Genomic DNA, 18,154 nt, shown 5'->3' on the forward strand with positions numbered 1-18,154 from the left:
GAAGCCCTCCGTGATCGATGCCCCCTCCAGCAGAGCGCCGGAAAAGGCCCCAAGATGGGATCTCACGGGTACAGAAGGTTGCGGCGGTGGAATTAGGTTTTCGTGGTGCTCCTCGATGGTTTCGGGGTACGTAGGTATATATAGGAGGAAGAAGTAGGTCGGTGGAGCCACGAGGGGCCCACGAGGGTGGAGGGCGCGCCCAGGGGGTAGGCGCGCCCCCTGCCTCGTGGCCTCCTCGTACGTTTCTTGACGTCCACTCCAAGTCCTCTGGATCACGTTTGTTCCAAAAATAACTCTCCCGAAGGTTTCATTCCGTTTGGACTCCGTTTGATATTCCTTTTCTGCGAAACACTGAAATAGGCAAAAAACAACAATTTGCACTGGGCCTTGGGTTAATAGGTTAGTCCCAAAAATAATATGAAAGTGTATAATAAAGCCCATTAAACATCCAAAACAGAATATATAATAGCATGTAACAATAAAAAATTATAGATACATTGGAGACATATCAAGCATCCCCAAGCTTAATTCCTACTCGTCCTCGAGTAGGTAAATGATAAAAACAGAATTTTTGATGTGGAATGCTTCCTAGCATATTTCTCAATGTAATTCTCTTTATTGTGGCATGAATATTCAGTTCTGAAAGATTCGAGATAAAAGTTTAATATTGACATAAAAATAATAATACTTCAAGCATGCTAACCAAGCAATTATGTCTTATCAAAATAACATAGCCAAAGAAAGCTTATCCCTACAAAATCATATAGTTTGGCTATGCTTCATTTTCGTCACACAAAATGCTCTCATTATGCACAACCCCGATGACAAGCCAAGCAATTGTTTCATACTTAGCCTTTTCAAACTCTTTCAACTTTTACGCAATATATGAGCGCGAGCCATGAACATAGCACTATGGGTGGAATAGAATATAATGATTGAGGTTGTGTGAGAAGACAAAAAAGGAGAAAGTCTCACATTGACGCAGCTAATCAACGGGCTATGGAGATGCCCATCAATTGATGTCAATGCAAGGAGTAGGGATTGCCATGCAACGGATGCACTAGAGCTATAAATTTATGAAACCTCAACAAAATAAACTAAGTGGGTGTGCATCCAACTTGCTTGCTCACAAAGACCTAGGGCATTTGAGGAAGCTCATTGTTGGAATATACAAGCCAAGTTCTATAATGTAAAATTCCCACTAGTATATGGAAGTGACAAAATAGGAGACTCTCTATCATGAAGATCATGGTGCTATTTTGAAGCACAAGTGTGGTAAAAGGATAGTAACATTGTCCCTTCTCTCTTTTTCTCTTTTTTTACTTGGGCCTTCTTCTCTTTTTTTTCTTTTTGGCCTCTTTTCTTTCCTCTTTGTTTTTCTTCATCCGGAGTCTCATCCCGACTTGTGGGGGAATCATAGTCTCCATCATCCTTTCCTCACTTGGGACAATGCTCTAATAATGATGATCATCACACTTTTATTTACTTACAACTCAAAGATTACAACTCAATACTTGGAACAAAATATGACTCTATGTGAATGCCTCCAGCGGTGTACCAGGATATGCAATGAATCAAGAGTGACATGTACGAAAGAATTATAAAGGTGGCTTTGCCACAAATACGATGTCAACTACATGATCATGCAAAGCAATATGACAATGATGATGCGTGTCATAATAAACGGAACGGTGGAAAGTTGCATGGCAACATATCTCTCAATGGCTATGGAAATGCCATAATAGGTAGGTATGGTGGCTGTTTTGAGGAAGATATAAGGAGGTTTATGTGTGATAGAGCGTATCATATCACGGGGTTTGGATGCACCGGCGAAGTTTGCACCAACTCTCAAGGTGAGAAAGGGCAATGCACGGTACCGAAGAGGCTAGCAATGATGGAGGGGTGAGAGTGCGTATAATCCATGGACTCAACATTAGTCATAAAGAACTCACATACTAATCTACAAGTCATCAAAACCAAGCACTACGCGCATGCTCCTAGGGGGATAGATTGGTAGGAAAAGACCATCGCTCATCCCCGACCGCCACTCATAAGGAAAGCAATCAAAGAACACCTCATGTTTCAAATTTGTCACACAACGTTTACCATACGTGCATGCTACGGGACTTGCAAACTTCAACACAAGTATTTCTCAATTTCACAATTGCTCAACTAGCACACCTCTAATATTATCATCTTTATATCTCAAAACAACTATCAAGTATCAAACTTCTCTTACTATTCAATGCACTTTATAAACTACCATGCTGTTCTAAAGGACTCTCAAAATGATATAAGTGAAGCATGAGATATCAATAATTTCTATAAAATATAACCACCACCGTGCTCTAAAAGATATAAGTGAAGCACTAGAGCAAAACTGTTTAGCTCAAAAGATATAAGTGAAGCACATAGAGTATTCTAATAAATTCCGATTAATGTGTGTCTCTCTCAAAAGGTGTGTACAGAAAGGATGATTGTGGTGAACTAAAAAGCAAAGACTCAAATCATACCAGACGCTCCAAGCAAAACACATATCACGTGGTGAATAAAAATATAGCTCCAAGTAAAGTTACCGATGGACGAAGACAAAAGAGGGGATGCCTTCCGGGGCATCCCCAAGCTTAGGCTTTTTGGGTTGTCCTTAGATTTTACCTTGGGGTGCCTTGGGCATCCCCAAGCTAAGGCTGTTGCCACTCCTTGTTCCATAATCCATCAAATCTTTACCCAAAACTTGGAAACTTCACAACACAAAACTTAACAGAAAATCTCGTGAGCTCCGTTAGCGAAAGAAAAGAAAACACCACTTCAAGGTACTGTAATTAACTCATTCTTTCTTTATATTGGTGTTAAACCTACTGTATTCCAACTTTTATATGGTTTATAAACTCCATTACTAGCCATAGATTCATCAAAATAAGCAAACAACATGCGAAAAACAGAATCTATCTAAAACAGAACAGTCTGTAGTAATCTGTAACTAACACAAACTTCTGGAACTCCAAAAATTCTAAAATAAATTGCTTGACGTGAGTAATTTATCTACTAATCATCTTCAAAAAGAATCAACTAAATATCACTCACCAGTAAAAAGTTGTAGCTAATCTCGTGAGCGCTAAAGTTTCTGTTTTTTACAGCAAGATCACAAAGACTTTCCCCAAGTCTTCCCAAAGGTTCTACTTGGCACAAACACTAATTAAAACACAAAACCACATATAAAAAGAAGCTAGATGTATTATTTATTCCTAAAACAGAACCACAAAGCAAAAAAGTAAAATAAAATTTGGGTTGCCTTCCAACAAGCGCTATCGTTTAACGCCCCTAGCTAGGCATAAAGGCAAGGATAGATCTAGGTGTTACCATCTTTGGTAGGCAATTCATAAGTGGCTCTCATGATAGATTCATAAGGTAATTTTATTTTCTTTCTAGGAAAGTGTTCCATGCCTTTCCTTAACGGAAATTGGAATCTAATATTCCCTTCCTTCATATCAATAATTGCACCAATCGTTCTAAGGAAAGGACTACCAACAATAATAGGACATGAAGGATTGCAATCTATATCAAGAACAATGAAATCTACGGGCACATAATTACTATTTGCAACAATAAGAACATCATTAATTCTTCCCATAGGTTTCTTAACGGTGGAATCCGCAAGGTGCAAGTTTAAAGAACAATCATCAAATTCATGGAAACCTAGCAAATCACACAAAGTTTTTGGAATCGTGGAAACACTAGCACCCAAATCACACAAAGCATAGCATTCATGATCTTTAATTTTAATTTTAATAGTAGGTTCCCACTCATCATAAAGTTTTCTAGGGATAAAAACTTCCAACTCAACCTTTTCTTCATAAGATTGCATTAAAGCATCAACAATATGTTTAGTAAAAGCCTTATTTTGACTATAAGCATGCGGAGAATTTAGCACGGATTGCAACAAGGAAATACAATCTATCAAAGAACAATTATCATAATTAAATTCCTTGAAATCCAAAATAGTGGGTTCAACGCTATATAAAGTTTTGACCTCTTCAATCCCACTTTTACCAAATTTTGCATCAAGATCTAAAAACTCTGAATCATTGGAACGCATTTTAACTAAAGTTGACTCATCTCCAGTCCCATCATTATCAAGATTCATATTGCAAAACAAAGATTTAATAGGGGACACATCAATTACTTTTAGATCTTCATCATTATTACCCTCCAAATCTTCTGGTTTAGCGGCCATCTTATTGACAAAGGTGGCCTGCTTATCGGAAATTTGGGCTATTAATTTTTCAAGATAAGCAAACTAAGATCTCAAGCCATAAAATTCCATAGACATATCATCAAGCTCTTTATTCATGTACCCCATAAAGCTTTTTTGTTCTTTAAGCTCGTTTCTAAAAAAAATTATTATGCTCAAATTGCAAAGTCATAAATCTTCTGACGTTGTTTTCAATTTCTTCCAACCTTTTAAGGTAAGGATCAACGTTTTTAGGCAGAGCCATTAGGGCAAACAGACAACAAGAAGCAAGCAAGAAAGAGGCGAACGAAAAGAGAGGGCGAATAAAACGGCAAGGGTGAAGTGGGGGAGAGGAAAATGAGAGGCAAATGGAAAATAATGTAATGCGAGGGATAAGAGTTTGTGATGTGTACTTGGTATGTCTTGACTTGTGCGTAGACTCCCCGGCAACGGCGCCAGAAATGGCTCGTTGTCGGGAGATCAAATCTTGACTTGACTTGGTGCACACCTCCCCGGAAACTGTGCCAGAAATCCTTCTTGCTACCTCTTGAGCACGGCGTTGGTTTTCCCTTGAAGAGGAAAGGGTGATGCAGCAAAGCAGCGTAAGTATTTCCCTCAGTTTTTGAGAACCAAGGTATCAATCCAGTAGGAGGCCAGACGCAAGTCCCTCGTACCTACACAAACAAATAAGAACCTTGCAACCAACACGATAAAGGGGTTGTCAATCCCTTCACGGCCACTTGCAAAAGTGAGATCTGATAGAGATGATAAGATAATATTTTTCGTATTTTTATGATAAAGACTAAAAGTAAAGAAAGCAAACTAAACGGCGATAGAAATAGCTTGTTGACGGGAGATTAATATGATGGAGAATAGACCCGGGGGCCATAGGTTTCACTAGTGGCTTCTCTCAAGATAGCATAAGTATTACGGTGGGTGAACAAATTACTGTCGAGCAATTGATAGAAAAGTGCATAATTATGAGAATATCTAGGCATGATGATGTATATAGGCATCACGTCCACGACAAGTAGACCGACTCCTGCCTACATCTACTACTATTACTCCACACATTGACCGCTATCCAGCATGCATCTAGAGTATTAAGTTCATAAGAACAGAGTAACACATTAGGTAAAATGACATGATGTAGAGGGATAAACTCATGCAATATGATATACACCCCATCTTTTTTATCCTCGACGGCAACAATACAATACGTGTCGTTTCCCCTACTGTCACTGGGATCGAGCACCGCATGATTGAACCCAAAGCTAAGCACTTCTCCCACTGCAAGAAAGATCAATCTAGTAGGCCAAACCAAACTGATAATTCGAAGAGACTTGCAAAGATAACCAATCATACATAAAAGAATTCAGAGAAGATTCAAATATTGTTCATAGATAATCTTGATCATAAACGCACAATTCATTGGATCTCGACAAACACACCGCAAGAAGAGTTACGTCGAATAGATCTCCAAGAAGATTGAGGAGAACTTTGTATTGAGATCCAAAGAGAGAGAAGAAGCCATCTAGCTAATAACTATGGACCCGAAGGTCTGTGATACGTCTCCAATGTATCTATAATTTTTGATTGTTCCATGCTATTATATTATCCATCTTGGATGTTTATGGGCTTTATTTTACACTTTTATATTATTTTTGGGACTAACCTATTGACCCAGAGCCCAGTGTCAGTTCCTGTTTTTTCCCTTGTTTCAGTGTTTCGAAGAAAAGGAATATTAAACGAAGTCGAAACGGAATGAAACCTTCTGGAGAAGTTATTTTTGGAAGGAAAGCTACCCGATAGACTTGGAGTGCACGTCAGGAAAGAAACGAGGGAGCCACGAGGTAGGGGGGCGCCCACCCCCCTAGGGCGCGCCCTCCACCCTCGTGGGCCCCTCGTGGCTCCCCTGACGTACTTCTTCCGCCTATATATCTCCATATACCCTAAAAACTTCGGGGAACAGAATAGATCTGGAGTTCCGCCGCCGCAAGCCTCTGTAGCCACCTAAAGTCAATCGGGACCCTGTTCCGGCACCTTGCCGGAGGGGGGGGACCCTCACCGATGGCCATCTTCATCATCCCAGCGCTCTCCATGACGAGGAGGGAGTAGTTCACCCTCGGGGCTGAGGGTATGTACCAGTAGCTATGTGTTTGATCTCTCTCTCTCTCTCTCTCTCTCTCTCTCGTGTTCTTGATTTGGCACGATCTTGATGTATCGTGAGCTTTGCTATTATAGTTGGATCTTATGTTGCTTCTCCCCCTCTACTCTCTTGTAATGGATTGAGTTTTCCCTTTGAAGTAATCTTATCGGATTGAGTCTTTAATGACTTGAGAACACTTGATGTACGTCTTGCCGTGCGTATCTGTGCTGACAATGGGATATCACGTGATTCACTTGATGTATGTTTTGGTGATCAACTTGCGGGTTCCGCCCATGAACCTGTGCATAGGGGTTGGCACACATTTTTCGTCTTGACTCTCCGGTAGAAACTTTGGGGCACTCTTTGAGGTTCTATGTGTTGGTTGAATAGATGAATCTGAGATTGTGTGATGCATATCGTATAATCATACCCAGGGATACTTGAGGTGGCATTGGAGTATCTAGGTGACATTAGGGTTTTGGTTGATTTGTGTCTTAAGGTGTTATTCTAGTACGAACTCTAGGGCTGTTTGTGACACTTATAGGAATAGCCCAACGGATTGATTGGAAAGAATAACTTTGAGGTGGTTTCGTACCCTACCATAATCTCTTCGTTTGTTCTCCGCTATTAGTGACTTTGGAGTGACTCTTTGTTGCATGTTGAGGGATAGTTATATGATCCAATTATGTTATTATTGTTGAGAGAACTTGCACTAGTGAAAGTATGAACCCTAGGCTTTGTCTCCTAGCATTACAATACCGTTTACGCTCACTTTTATCATTAGTTACCTTGCTGTTTTTTTATTTTCAGATTACAAAAACCTATATCTACTATCCATATTGCACTTGTATCACCATCTCTTCGCCGAACTAGTGCACCTATACAATTTACCATTGTATTGGGTGTGTTGGGGACACAAGAGACTCTTTGTTATTTGGTTGCAGGGTTGTTTGAGAGAGACCATCTTCATCCTACGCCTCCCACAGATTGATAAACCTTAGGTCATCCACTTGAGGGAAATTTGCTACTGTCCTACAAACCTCTGCACTTGGAGGCCCAGCAACGTCTACAAGAAGAAGGTTGCGTAGTAGACATCAGTCTGTGGTAAACTACTCACACATCATTGGAGAGGCTATGGTGTTGATGTAGAAGCCCTCCGTGATTGATGCCCCCTCCGGCAGAGCGCCGGAAAAGGCCCCAAGATGGGATCTCACGGGTATAGAAGGTTGCGGCGGTGGAATTAGGTTTTCGTGGTGCTCCTTGATACGTCTCCAACGTATCTATAATTTGTTATTGTTCCACGCTATTATATTATCTGTTTTGGATGTTTATGGGCTTTACTAAACACTTCTATATTATTTTTGGGACTAACCTATTAACCGGAGGCCCAGCCCAAATTGTTGTTTTCTTGCCTATTTTAGTGTTTCGAAGAAAAGGAATATCACACGGAATGAAACCTTCGGGAGAGTTATTCTTGGAACGGAAGCAACCCAGGAGACTTGGAGTAGACGTTAGGGAAGCTTCGAGGTGGCCACGAGGCAGGGAGGCGCGCCTGCCCCCCTGGGCGCGCCCCCACCCTCGTGGGCCCCTCGTGGCTCCCCTGACCGACTTCTTTCGCCTATATATGTCCATATACCCTAAAAACATAGGAGAACAGAATAGATCGGGAGTTCCGCCGCCGCAAGCCTCTGTAGCCACGTAAAACCAATCGAGACCCTGTTCCGGCACCCTACCGGAGGGGGGATCCCTCACCGGTGGCCATCTTCATCATCCCGGCGCTCTCCATGACGAGAAGGGAGTAGTTCACCCTCGGGGCTGAGGGTATGTACCAGTAGCTATGTATTTGATCTCTCTCTCTCTCTCTCTCTCTCTCTCTCTCTCTCGTGTTCTTGACTCGGCACGATCTTGATGTATCGTGAGCTTTGCTATTATAGTTGGATCTTATGATGTTTCTCCCCCTCTACTCTCTTGTAATGGATTGAGTTTTCCCTTTGAAGTTATCTTATCTAAGTCTTTAAGGATTTGAGAACACTTGATGTATGTCTTGCATGTGCTTATCCGTGGTGACAATGGGATATCACGTGATCTACTTGATGTATGTTTTGGTGATCAACTTGCGGGTTCCGTGACCTCGTGAACTTATGCATAGGGGTTGGCACACGTTTTCGTCTTGACTCTCCAGTAGAAACTTTGGGGCACTCTTTGAAGTTCTTTGTGTTGGTTGCATAGATGAATCTGAGAATGTGGTGCATATCGTATAATCATATCCACGGATACTTGAGGTGACATTGGAGTATCTAGGTGACATTAGGGTTTTGGTTGATTTGTGTCTTAAGGTGTTATTCTAGTACGAACTCTATGATAGATCGAACGAAAAGAATAGCTTTGTGTTATTTTACTACGAACTCTTGAATAGATCGATCAGAAAGGATAACTTTGAGGTGGTTTCGTACCCTACAATAATCTCTTTGTTTGTTCTCCGCTATTAGTGACTTTGGAGTGACTCTTTGTTGCATGTTGAGGGATAGTTATATGATCCAGTTATGTTATTATTGTTGAGAGAACTTGCACTAGTGAAAGTATGAACCCTAGGCCTTTTTTCCTAGCATTGCAATACCGTTTACGCTCACTTTTATTATTAGTTACCTTGCTGTTTTTATATTTTCAGATTACAAAAACTTATATCTACCATCCATATTGCACTTGTATCACCATCTCTTCGTTGAACTAGTGCACCTATACAATTTATCATTGTATTGGGTGTGTTGGGGACACAAGAGACTCTTTGTTATTTGGTTGCAGGGTTGTTTGAGAGAGACATCTTCATCCTACGCCTCCCACGGATTGATAAACCTTAGGTCATCCACTTGAGAGAAATTTGCTACTGTCCTACAAACCTCTGCACTTGGAGGCCCAACAACGTCTACAAGAAGAAGGTTGCGTAGTAGACATCAAGCAGTTTCTGGCGCCGTTGTCAGGGAGGTGAGTGCTTGAAGGTATATCTTTAGATCTTGCAGTCGAATCTTTGAGTTTCTTGTTTTAGCACTAGTTTAGTTTATTAAAGAAAACTACAAAAAAAATGGAATTGAGGGTACCTCATATGCTTCATCTTTTTAATATATTTCATGAGAATAAGGATTCCAATAATTGTGCTCAATTGCTAGAGGAAGAATGCATTAGAATGTTTGGCACTAAATATTTGAATGATGAGCATGATGGCAATGTTGTTAGTATGAATTCTTTGAATATCCATAGTACTAATGATGATTGCACTAGTCATGATGAAAATGTCTCTTATAAGCATGTCAACTTTTGTGGAATACATAGAGCTTGCAAGGACACACCAAATAGGGAAGATAGATTTTGCAAGAGGCATACGTATATGGAAACTAAATGGTTGCAAGAAAGGCTAGATGATTGTGCTGAAAGATTCAATATTTATCGCTATCCTTGTGAACTTTGCAATGAACATGGTCATTTAAAGCTCCAATGCTATTTGTTTCATGATCAAACCGTGTCCAAAAATTGTGATAACTTGATTACCCTTGAGCATCATAAAGATCTTAGTCTTCTTTTGGGGTATGAAGAAATGAAACGTATAACTGAGGGTATTCCAAAATTTAATCTTGATAGATTTCTTGATTTTGATCTAGAAGAAATTTTTATGTATTGTGCAGTGAATTGCATTGAAAATCCTTATATTGCCAATTACATAAAGAAAAGAAAACAAATAGAAGATGAAGAGAATAATAATGAAAGGGAAGAGACTTCCCAATATCCTCCTATTATTTCTTCTGATGAATCAGGTAACGAGGACGAGCTTTCTATTCAACCAATCTTATTAATAAGGAGCTCAAAAAAGAGGGTTAAACCCACACATGATGTGAAGAAGAAAAAGAAAAGACGGAGAAGCAAAGGTGAAAAGGTATCCCTCCCAAATGATGTTGCTCCTATTACTCATTGTGATGATGATAATTGCTATACTATTGGTGTTATCCATACTATTAATAATGAGAGTGATTATGCTTATGATATAAAAAGGCCCAAGCTTGGGGATGCTATGTTTGATGAGAATGACATGTTTGAGAATATATTTGCTGAAGTTAATGTTTGTCCCAAGCTTGGGGATGCTATGTTTAATGAAGATGGTATTTTTAACCTCCCAAGTTTTGATATGCAAATTTGTTATGATGATAGCATGCCTCCTACTTATGATGATTATATTGATGAAAGTGGGTTTGGAAGAGTGTCAACTTTAGGAAGTAATGATCCCACTATTTTGGAGGATGTTGAATCTTATTGTGATAATTATGAAAGTGGATTTGGAGAGGTCATGACTTTATTTAGTAATGATTCCACTATCTTGGAAGAGGTTTCAATCGATTATGATGAGAACAAAGTTCCTACTTATGATGATTATTGTGATGACACTTATGCTATAAAAAGTAGTGATGATTATATTTATAAAACTTTTCATGATTATGATTACCATTTTTCTGAACATTACTCTTTTAATGTGGAAACAATTTATAGTATTCGAGTCTCTTATGATACTCCCACTATTCCGAAAGAGAAGAATTTTGCTTATGTGGAGAGTAGTAAAATTTCTATGCTTGTAGATCATGAAAAGAATGCTTTAGGTGCTGGTTATATTGTTGAATTCATTAATGATGCTACTGAAAATTATTATGAGGGAGGAATATATGCTTGTAGGAATTGCAATAATACCAAGTTTCCTCTCTACATGCTTAAAGTTTTGAAGTTATGCTTGTTTTGCCTTCCTATGCTAGTTGATTATTGTTCCCATAAGTTGTTTGCTCACAAAATCCCTATGCATAGGAAGTGGGTTAGACTTAAATGTTCTAGTCATATTCTTCATGATGCTCCCTTTATGTTTCAATTCTTATCTTTTATGTGAGCATCATTGAAAGCATCATGCCTAGCTAGGGGTGTTAAACGATAGCGCTTGTTGGGAGGCAACCCAATTTTATTTTAGTTTCTTGCTTTTTTACTTTTTAGCAATAAATAATTCATCTAGCCTCTGGTTAGACGTGTTTTCATGTTTTAATAAGTGTTTGTGCCAAGTAGAACCTTTGGGAAAACTTGGGTGAAGTCTTTATGATCATGCTGTAAAAAAACAGAAACTTTAGCACTCACGAGATGTGCTGCCATTTTTTACTGGATAGAGATTTTAGGTTGATTATTTTTGCATATGATTAATAGACAAATTCCTCAGGTCCACCAATTTATTTCAGATTTTTTGGAGTTCCAGAAGTATAAGTTTGATACAGATTACTACGGACTGTTCTGTTTTTGACAGATTCTGTTTTCTATGTGTTGTTTGCTTATTTTTATGAATCTATGAGTAGTATCGGAGGGTATGAACCATAGAGAAGTTGGAATACAGTAGATATTACACCAATATGAATTTAGATTGAGTACACAAAAGTACCTAAGTGGTAATTTATTTTCTTATACTAACGGAGCTTACGAGTTTTCTGTTAAGTTTTGTGTTGTGAAGTTTTCAAGTTTTGGGTAAAGATTCGATGGACTATGGAATAAGGAGTGGCAAGAGCCTAAGCTTGGGGATGCCCAAGGCACCCCAAGGTAATATTGAAGGATAACCAAGAGCCTAAGCTTGGGGATGCCTGCTACCTCTTGAGCACTGCGTTGGTTTTCTCTTGAAGAGGAAAGGGTGATGCAGCAAAGTAGCGTAAGTATTTCCCTCAGTTCTTGAGAACCAAGGTATCAATCCAGTAGGAGGCTACGCGCGAGTCCCTCGTACCTACACAAACAAATAAGAACCTTGCAACCAACGCGATAAGGGGTTGTCAATCCCTACACGGTCACTTACGAGAGTGAGATCTGATAGATATGATAAGATAATATTTTTGGTATTTTTATGATAAAGATGCAAAGTAAAATAAAAGCAAAGTAAATAGCAACGGAAATAACTAAGTGTTGGAAGATTAATATGATGAAGATAGACCCGGGGGCCATAGGTTTCACTAGTTTCTTCTCTCATGAGCATAAGTATTTTACCGTGGGTGAACAAATCATTGCTGAGCAATTGACAGAATTGAGCATAGTTATGAGAATATGTAGGTATGATCATGTATATAGGCATCATGTCCGAGACAAGTAGACCGACTCCTGCCTGCATCTACTACTATTACTCCACACATCGACCGCTATCCAGCATGCATCTAGAGTATTAAGTTCATAAGAACAGAGTAACGCCTTAAGCAAGATGACATGATGTAGAGGGATAAATTCATGCAATATGATAAAAATCCCATCTTGTTATCCTCGATGGCAACAATACTATACGTGCCTTGCTGCCCCTACTGTCACTGGGAAAGGACACCGCAAGATTGAACCCAAAGCTAAGCACTTCTCCCATTGCAAGAAAGATCAATCTAGTAGGCCAAACCAAACTGATAATTCGAAGAGACTTGCAAAGATAACCAATCATACATAAAAGAATTCAGAAGATTCAAATATTTTTCATAGATAAACTTGATCATAAACCCACAATTCATCGGTCTCAACAAACACACCGCAAAAGAAGATTACATCGAATAGATCTCCACAAGAGAGGGGGAGAACATTGTATTGAGATCCAAAAAGAGAGAAGAAGCCATCTAGCTAATAAATATGGCCCCAAAGGTCTGAGGTAAACTACTCACACTTCATCGGAGGGGCTATGGTGTTGATGTAGAAGCCCTCCGTGATGGATGCCCCCTCTGGCGGAGCTCCGGAACAGGCCCCAAGATGGGATCTCGTGGGTACAGAAGGTTGCGGTGGTGGAATTAGGTTTTTGGCTCCGTATCTGATCGTTTGGGGGTAAGTAGGTATATATAGGAGGAAGGAGTACGTCGGTGGAGCAACGTGGGGCCCACGAGGGTGGAGGGCACGCCCAGGGGGGTAGGCGTGCCCCCTACCTCGTGGCTTCCTGCTTTGTTTCTTGACGTAGGGTCCAAGTCCTCTGGATCATGTTCGTTCCGAAAATCACGTTCCCGAAGGTTTCATTCCGTTTGGACTCCGTTTGATATTCTTTTTCTGCGAAACTCTGAAATAGGCAAAAACAACAATTCTGGGCTGGGCCTCCGGTTAATAAGTTAGTCCCAAAAATAATATAAAAGTGTATAATAAAGCCCAATAATGTCCAAAACAGAAGATCATATAGCATGGAGCAATAAAAAATTATAGATACATTGGAGACGTATCAATGCCCCGGATGGCATCCCCTCTTTCGTCTTCGTTCATCGGTAACTTTACTTGGAGCTGTATTTTTATTCACCACATGATATGTGTTTTTCTTGGAGAGTCATTTTATTTTATTTTGTTTTGCTTGTTGTTTGAATAAAATACCAAGATCTGAAATTCTTAAATGTTAGAGAGTCTTCACATAGTTGCATAATTATTCGGCTACTCATTGATCTTCACTTATATCTTTCGGAGTAGTTTGTCGGTTGCTCTAGTGCTTCACTTATATCTTTTAGAGCACGATGGTGGTTTTATTTTGAAGAAATAGATGAACTCTCATGCTTCACTTATATTATTTTGAGAGTCCTAAACAGCATGGTAATTTTCTTTGGCTATAAAATTAGTCCTAATGTGATGAGCATCCAAGATAGGTATAATAAAAAAGTTCATATAAAGTGCATTGAATACTAAGAGAAGTTTGATACTTGATAATTGTTTTGAGATATGAAGATGGTGATATTAGAGTCATGCTAGTTGAGTAGTTGTGAATTTGATAAATACTTGTTCTAAAGTTTTTGATTCCCGTAGCATGCACATATGGTGAACCGTTATGTGATGAAGTCGGAGCATGATTTATTTATTGATTGTCTTCCTTACGAGTGGCGGTCAGGGACGAGCGATGGTCTTTTCCTACCAATCTATCCCCCTAGGAGCATGCACGTAGTACTTCGTTTCGATAACGAATAGATTTTTGCAATAAGTATGTGAGTTCTTTATGACTAAGGTTGAGTCCATGGATTATACGCACTCTCACCTTTCCACCATTGATAGCCTCTCTAATACCGCGCACCTTTTGCCGGTATCATACACCCACCATATACCTTCCTCAAAACAGCCACCATACCTACCTATCATGGCATTTCCATAGCCACTCCGAGATATATTGCCATGCAACTTTCCACCGTTCCGTTTATTATGACACGCTCCAACATTGTCATATTGCTTTGCATGATCATGTAGTTGACATTGTATTTGTGGCAAAGCCACCGTTCATAATGAAGGAAATATGCCCTAGAGGCAATAATAAAGTTATTATTTATTTCCTTATATCATGATAAATGTTTATTATTCATGCTAGAATTGTATTAACCGGAAACATGATACATGTGTGAATACATAGACAAACAGAGTGTCACTAGTATGCCTCTACTTGACTAGCTCGTTGATCAAAGATTGTTATGTTTCCTAGCCATAGACAAAGAGTTGTCATTTGATTAACGACATCACATCATTAGGAGAATGATGTGATTGACTTGACCCATTCCGTTAGCTTAGCACTTGATCGTTTAGTATGTTGCTATTGCTTTCTTCATGACTTATACATGTTCCTATGACTATGAGATTATGCAACTCCCATTTACCGGAGGAACACTTTGTGTGCTACCAAACGTCACAACATAAATGGGTGATTATAAAGGTGCTCTACAGGTGTCTCCGAAGGTACTTGTTGGGTTGGCGTATTTCGAGATTAGGATTTGTCACTCCGATTGTCGGAGAAGATCTCTGGGCCCACTCGGTAATGCACATCACTATAAGCCTTGCAAGCATTGCAACTAATGAGTTAGTTGCGGGATGATGTATTACGGAACGAGTAAAGAGACTTGCCGGTAACGAGATTGAACTAGGTATTAAGATACCGACGATCGAATCTCGGGCAAGTAACATATCGATGACAAAGGGAACAACGTATGTTGTTATGCGGTTCGACCGATAAAGATCTTCATAGAATATGTAGGAGCCAATATGGGCATCCAGGTTCCGCTATTGGTTATTGACCAGAGAAGTGTCTCGGTCATGTCTACATAGTTCTCAAACCCGTAGGGTCCGCACGCTTAACGTTCGTTGACGATATAGTATTTATGAGTTATGTATGTTGGTAACCGAATGTTGTTCGGAGTTCCGGATAAGATCGCGGACATGACGAGGAACTCCGGAATGGTCCGGAGATAAAGATTGATATATGGGATAATAGTGTTTGGACTCCGGAAGGGTTCCGGATGTTTCCCGAAATGTTTGGGTACGAGAACACTTTACTTGGGCCAAAGGGGAAAGCCCACAAGGTTTTTGGAAAGCGCAAAAGGAAGTTTTGCGGAGTCCAGGGGCCAGACGCCAGGGTCCCTGGCGTCTGGGTCCAGACGCCGGGAACCCTGGCGTCTGGCCCTGGAGTCCGAGAAGGACTCTTGCCTTTCGGGTGAAACCGACTTTCTGGAGGCTTTTACTGCAAGTTTCGACCCCAAGGCTCAACATATAAATAGAGGGGTAGGGCTAGCACCCAAGTCACATCAAGAAACACCAAGCCGTGTGCCGGCAACCCCGTCTCCTCTAGTTTATCCTCCGTCATAGTTTTCGTAGTGCTTAGGCGAAGCCATTCGAAGATTGTTCTTCACCAACACCGTCACCACGCCGTCGTGCTGCCGGAACTCATCTACTACTTCGCCCCTCTTGCTGTATCGAGAAGGCGGGGACGTCATCGAGCTGAACGTGTGCAGAACTCGGAGGTGCCGTGCTTTCGGTACTTGGATCGGTCGGATCGTGAAGACGTACGACTACATCAACCGCGTTGATATAACGCTTCCGCTTACGGTCTACGAGGGTACGTAGACAACACTCTCCCCTCTCGTTGCTATGCATCACCATGATCTTGCGTGTGCGTAGGAATTTTTTTGAAATTACTACGTTCCCCAACACATAATTCTTTCATACATGTCACTCACGAGTCATTGCACATCCCGGTACACCGCCGGAGGCATTCATATAGAGTCATATTTTGTTCTAAGTATCGAGTTGTAATTCTTGAGTTGTAAGTAAATAAACGTGTGATGATCATCATTATTAGAGCATTGTCCCAGTGAGGAAAGGATGATGGAGACTATGATTCCCCCACAAGTCGGGATGAGACTCCGGACTAAAAAAAATGCCATAAAAAAGGCCCAAATAAAAAATAAAAAAAATGAGAGAAAAAAAGAGAAGGGACAATGCTACTATCCTTTTACCACACTTGTGCTTCAAAGTAGCACCATAATCTTCATGATAGAGAGTCTCCTATGTTGTCACTTTCATATACTAGTGGTAATTTTACATTATAGAACTTGGCTTGTATATTCCAATGATGGGCTTCCTCAAAATGCCCTAGGTCTTCGTGAGCAAGCGAGTTGGATGCACACCCACTTAGTTTCTTTTGGTGGGTGAACAAATTACTGTCGAGCAATTGATAGAAAAGTGTATAATTATGAGAATATCTAGGCATGATCATGTATATAGGCATCACGTCTGCGACAAGTAGACCGACTCTTGCCTGCATCTACTACTATTACTCCACACATCGACCGCTATCCATCATGCATCTAGAGTATTAAGTTGATAAGAACAGAGTAACACATTAGGTAAGATGAGATGATGTAGAGGGATAAACTCATGCAATATGATATAAACCCCATATTTTTATCCTCGATGGCAACAATACAATACGTGTCGTTTCCCCTACTGTCACTGGGATCGAGCACTGCATGATTGAACCCAAAGCTAAGCACTTCTCCCATTGCAAGAAAGATCAATCTAGTAGGCCAAACCAAACTGATAATTCGAAGAGACTTGCAAAGATAACCAATCATACATAAAAGAATTCAGAGAAGATTCAAATATTTTTCACAGATAATCTTGATCATAAACCCACAATTCATCGGATCTCGACAAACACACCGCAAAAATAGTTACATCGAATAGATCTCCAAGAAGATCAAGGAGAACTTCGTATTGAGATCCAAAGAGAGAGAAGAAGCCATCTAGCTAATAACTATGGACCCGAAGGTCTATGGTAAACTACTCACACATCATCGGAGAGGCTATGGTGTTGATGTAGAAGCCCTCTGTGATCGATGCCCCTCCGGCAGAGCGCTGGAAAAGGCCCCAAAATGGGATCTCACAGGTACAGAAGGTTGCGGCGGTGGAATTAGGTTTTCGTGGTGCTCCTTGATACGTCTCCAGCGTATCTATAATTTTTGATTGTTCCATGCTATTATATTATCTGTTTCGGATGTTTATGGGCTTTACTAAACAGTTCTATATTTTTTTGGGACTAACCTATTAACCGGAGGCCCAACCCAAATTGTTGTTTTCTTTCCTATTTCAGTGTTTCGAAGAATAGGAATATTTGGACTCCGTTTGATATTCCTTTTCTGCGAAACACTGAAATAGGCAAAAAAACAACAATTTGCACTGGGCCTTGGGTTAATATGTTAGTCCCAAAAATAATATGGAAGTGTATAATAAAGCTCATTAAACATCCAAAACAGAATATATAATAGCATGGAACAATCAAAAATTATAGATACGTTGGAGACGTATCAATTGCCTATTTCATCATGGCTTACGTCCACGAAGGACTAGCCTCACACGGGTAAATCTTCATGAAGTAGGCGATCTCCTTGGTTCAACTCCACAATCTTGGAGGCTCTCAAGTGACACCTAACTGATCTCGGAGACACCACTCTCCAAAAGATAATAGA

This window comes from Triticum aestivum, chromosome 2D (genome assembly GCF_018294505.1).
Source record: "Triticum aestivum cultivar Chinese Spring chromosome 2D, IWGSC CS RefSeq v2.1, whole genome shotgun sequence".
Lineage (NCBI taxonomy): Eukaryota > Viridiplantae > Streptophyta > Magnoliopsida > Poales > Poaceae > Triticum > Triticum aestivum.